The 5,296-nt window shown below is 55.4% G+C and overlaps 1 non-coding gene across 1 annotated transcript; it reads left to right on the plus strand.

Moving 5' to 3' along the window:
- Positions 1 to 2,973: 2,973 nt before the first annotated feature.
- LOC115063711 lies at positions 2,974 to 3,117 on the plus strand. Its single transcript, XR_003843593.1, has one exon. It is a non-coding gene; the product is annotated as a small nucleolar RNA SNORA48 (small nucleolar RNA).
- Positions 3,118 to 5,296: the final 2,179 nt, after the last annotated feature.

Here is a 5,296-nt window from a genome sequence, read left to right on the forward strand (position 1 = left end):
CCCAGTGCTCCCTTCCCAGTGCCCCCTCCCAGTGTTCCCTTCCCAGTTCTCCCTTCCCAGTGCCCCCTCCCAGTGCTCCCTTCCCAGTGCTCCCTCCCAGTGCTCCCTTCCCAGTGCTCCCTCCCAGTGCTCCCTTCCCAGTGCTCCCTTCCCAGTGCTCCCTCCCAGTGCTCCCTTCCCAGTGCTCCCTTCCCAGTGCTCCCTTCCCCAGCTCAAGACAGGGTTACTTGAAAAGGCCCCTTCAGAGCCCCATGGCTTGGCATGAGCACTGGTCATACAGAAGACCCATGAAACGCCCCCTTTAAGCCAAGGGGTAGTGAGTGTGAATCGCTCTGCACACTGCAATTCTGAACTCCACCCAGGAGTCCAGGGAGATTCCAGTTGACTCTTCTGGCAGTTCCTGGTCCTGGATTCCAGGGACTTCGTATCCAACCTAGGGACAACCCCTTGTACTTCCTGGCTTTTGCCAAGGGTATTCCGTGGCCACAAGGGTGCCATGTCATGATGGCCACGATGCCCACTGCCCTAGAAGATGAGGAGCAGAAGAAAACTCACTTTAACCATAGACCCTTCTCCAAGGTCACTGCTAGCACCTCGACCTGCTTCTCCCTGGTCCCAGGTCTAAGAGGCCTCTTCTGGGTCTGTCACGGGAGGCGGGAGGGTCCAGACCCTTATGACAACTTCCGGCTTCTCTGGAGGCCCAGACCTAGTATCCATCAATTGGAATCTCAGACCCTGTGGCAGCCTGCACATCTCTGGCGCCCCCGCCTGGCCATTATCTTACTCACCTACGGGAACCTATAGGTTCCTGCTGACTCTGGAAGCAACCTACTCCTGGGTCCTGACCTGCTGCGTCCTCTGTGCCAAGAACACAGCCTCCTTCTTACCCCACTGCCCAGCCTCTTAGCCCAATTGTCATTTTCAACTGGGAACAACATCAAACAGTGGGCAGTGCCTCTGACCAGCTGTTTGAGTTGTAGTCACGGTGGTGACAAACCATAGATAGACAACCAGCCCTGGGGGATCTGAAGGTCTATGGCCTCCACAAGCCATCCTTCCTGCTCACCAGACCTGGCTCCAGCTAGGCTCTGACTCTGTGACCAGGTAGTCCTGACCACAGGCAAGCCCTTAGCTGAGCCGATCAAGCGTGTTGGCTGAGTACCACAGTCCTCGGTTACTGAGCATGCCAGGGAACCAGGACCTGACACTCTACACCTACCGACCCGGATAGTGACAGGGTAGACTGAAGCCCCAACCCCAGAGCTGAGAATGGACCCAAGAGCCAAGGAAAAACCCTCAGCTAGGGGCTTGACTTGCCCCCAGAGAGGTGTGAGGGCTGCTGCTGCTGTTGCCTGTGCTATTTCCCNCCGGGGGGGGGGGGAGCTCATCACTCAGGTAGGTCTTCTCCCTCCCTTCCAACCCTCCTCCCCACCCTGCTTTGGCCTGCTGACCCCCATGTCCTTCCAAGCCTCCTTCGCTTCTCTACCCAATCCTCTGTCAGCTCCCATGCTGGCCACCTATCTGACTTCTGCTGAGGGATGAAGGGTTCTTCCCAAGCCTGACGGGAAGGGCTATCCCTGTCATTGGTTGAAGTTAGGGACCTACCTCCCTACTTCCTCCTCTAGTTCCCCCTCCAGAAATGAACAGCCCCCAGGGCTAGGACTAGACCCCTACGTCACCCACTTAAAGCACGGCAGGGTTGTCTCAGGTACGCACAGGCCTGAGAAGTGAGGTGGTTACATCTCCTTACTCTTCCCTGTGGGCCATGAAGAGCAGAGGGACCCCTGGGTCATTCCAGCAGCAAAATCCTGATCCTGTAGGTGTCCCCAGGGAGCCTCAAACCTGTGGGGCACATGGGACTGACTCTAAGAGAACTGCAGCAGGACAGGACCAGGGTAACATTAGAGAAAGCAGTTTCCCCTGGGGAAAGGGTAGCAGTAAGACCTGGAGGCCTGGACAACTGGGAGTGGGGACAACATTTAGGATGTAAGTAAATAAATATTAATAATAAAAAAAGGGACTGGAGGTCTTAGGGCGCAGAAGGGAGTGTCTTGAGGAAGGGCTGCTCTGTGGTATTGAGTCAGGTCTTTCACATGTCCAGTCTCCTGTCCAGCTGCTAACTTCCACCCCCAGGACACTGCAGGTTCAGCTTTGGAGCCCAGCAGGCCCAGGTGGCAATGGGAGGGGCCCCACACAGGCCTGGTCCTCGTCCAGCTGACCCCATTTCACTTCCAGCAAACTGCAGGCTCAGCTCTAGGGTCCAGGCCCAGCAAGCCTAGGTGGTGATGGGGAGGGCTGCTCATAGGCCAAAGTAAAGAGACTTATCTGGCCACCTGGCAAGGGCTGGGTTTGTTGTCCGGGCTGAGTTAGGCAGCTATGTGGGGTACGGGGTTTAGATCCAAGGTTTCTTTTTGTGGGAAGAACCTAGAAGGGAGCCAACCTCATTTGGGGAGCAATGCCAAAGCCCCATTCCCACCCCACATCTAGCTGAGGATCCTAGATGAGACTATGAAGTTTCCAACCCCACCCCTCAGGGACCCCTCCCCCAATGCCGACCTCTGCCCTCTGGTATGGCACAGCTCCTGCACACTGAATCCTGCAGGACCAAGTCCCTGCACGCTCACCTCTGGATGTGGACCCCTGAAAGCCTGAGTGTAGGGGAGAGAGGCTCACAAAGATGCCCCGCTCCCATACCGCCAGGCCTCTGCATTGCCTGTGCCCCCATATCCATAACTAGGAAGGGTGTGAAGGGGCAGGTGGGGAGAAGCAAGCAGGCTGAGGCAACAGAGTGGTCGAAGAGGCCTCTATGAAATTACCCCTGTCCCCCTGCTGCTCTCAGGTCTGAACTTAGCACCCAGTGAGGTCAGGCCCTGGTGATCATGGGTGGCTACAACCCTCTGGCATGGTCACCTGTCCCTGATGTCAAACTCCCTTCTCTACAAGGAAGGCTTGGTTTATAGAAATGGAGGCTAAGTCCCCTGGCAATGGGCAAAGGGACACATTGTTGGTGGCGCTGTTCTTATGTCAGTCAGGGGCAGAGCAGATGGCAGTCCTTTGTCCATCCTATCCTGATGCCTGGCTTGGTGGCCACAGCTGTCTTATGCCTAGAACACGTAGTAATCAAATCAATTCAAATCCAGTCGGTCTGCCATGCCACACAGGCCTGGTGGGGAAAGACACCTACAGATCTACCCTCTGCCTCTGCCCACAGCACAGGCAGGACATAGACACACAGAAACCTGCCTACCACCACACAGGGCAACAAGGAAAGAGGACGATAGAAACCTGCAGACTGCCATGCCACCCACGTTCCTGCTCTCCTGATCTCGGGCCTGCTTGCCACCACATCATGGTGCCTGGATAGATGGTGTCACACAGGGCCTGCCAGTTGCATGCCCAGTGTGCATTTATGGGAGAGAGAAAGAAGTGGAGCAGCGTGAGTATTGTGGAGAGAGATGGACCTGGAGACTCGAGGGTGGCGAGGAACAGCCTGTTGTGAGTGGCCAGCCTGCCACCTGGAGCCATGGTGAGATCCCAGCCCAAGCTGCTATTGATGGCTATACAGTGACAGGAGTCAGTGGTGATGCCCATGGCTCACTAGAGAACATGGGAATGGCCCTATTGTAGGCAGCTAGCGCGAAATCTGTAAATGTCCAAGAGCCGTGCAGAACTGCCCCACCCCTCACTGGCTGGAGCACTCTGGAGAGCTGGCCCCACTTCTTACTGGTGGCAGCACTTGGAAGAGTGTGCCTCATCCAGGCAGCACAGCGGAGCTGGTCCTGGAGGGGTGGGGTGCAGGATGGGTGAGTGAGCTGGCCCCAAGGGTGTGAGTGAAGGAGAGCTGCCCACCACATATCTGCCAGTGAGGTGGCTTAGATACTGTAGGTACAGGAGTGATATCCTCTGCCACCTCACACACACCCCGCCCTGCCCCACCACCTGAAACAGTCAGGAGAGCAGGAGAGTTAGCCTGTGACCTCACTGGCTGTACCACCTGGGAGAGCCGGTCCTGCACTTCACCTGTGCAAAACATGGAGCTGGCCCTGATGCCAACGGCTCAAATGAGTCAGCCCTGAGGGTGTGAGAGTGGGAGAGCTGGCCCAGCCCACGCAAAGGCTGCAGCACTTGGGAGAGTGGGCCCCACACCATGACTGGGCAGCACAGTGGAGCTGGTTCTAGAGGCGTGGGTGTGGGTGAGCCGGTCCCATGGCAGGGGAACAGGAGAGCTGACTCAGCTTCCTGCTGATGGCAGTATTAGGTGGTCCAGCCCGAATAGTGCTGGAGAATTTGCCCTGGTGATCTGGATAAAGGAGAGTTGACTAGGTCACCTACCACTCAGGCCTGGATCCAGGGCTCCAAGTTGGCCCACTCCAAAATCTATAGCAACTGTGAACGTTTGGGATGTCTAAAAGGGACAGTCCTGCTGATCCAAAGCTGTAGGATCTCTGTGACATAGGGGAACAACAGAATAACCAGGAGGAAGCCCAGTGAGAGTTCAATGTTGATGGTGTCACAGAAGCCTCAAACCAGACCGCTGACGCATTGCCATGACTATTCGCAAGTGAAGATGTGTGGACACAGGAAAATAATGTAGGACACACTGTGACACACTACAGCTTCCATGATGAGATGGTTTCTATGCTTTTTATTTGTGTGTGTGTGTGTGTGTGTGTGTGTGTGTGTGTGTGTGTGTGTTTTATTTTGAGGGGAAGGCTGCAAAAGGGATGGGCAGATATGAGGGGACATGATGTTAAACTCACAAAGAATCAATAAAAAGCTAAAAAAGAAAAGAAAAAAGAAATGAAGGCTAAGCCTGCTTCAGTGTTTGGCGAGCCTGTGCTATTCCTTTTCTCATTGCTGTGGCAAATCTGACAAGAAGCAGCTTAAGAGCGATGAAAGGTTTACCTCAGGCAGCTCTAGCATAGTTCCATCAGTGAGGAAGAGCAGAAGCAGGACTATGAGGCAGCTGATCGGGCTGCATCCACAGGGGGAGGGAGGGGTGACTGACAGGGCTCAGCTCACTTTCTCCTTTCTATCTTGTCTGAGACCCCTCCCAGTTCATCCATTCATGCATCTGTTCATCTACATACCTGTCTCTCCAGCCACCTAGCATCATGCAGCCACCAGCCACCCATGCATCATGCAACCACCATCCACCCATGCATCAGCCATCCACCATCCACCCATGCATCTGCCATCCACCAGCCACCCATGCATCAGCCATCCACCAGCCACCCATGCATCTGCCATCCACCAGCCACCCATGCATCTGCCATCCACCAGCCACCCATGCATC

The sequence above is a fragment of the Mus pahari genome, chromosome 3 (genome assembly GCF_900095145.1).
Source record: "Mus pahari chromosome 3, PAHARI_EIJ_v1.1, whole genome shotgun sequence".
Lineage (NCBI taxonomy): Eukaryota > Metazoa > Chordata > Mammalia > Rodentia > Muridae > Mus > Mus pahari.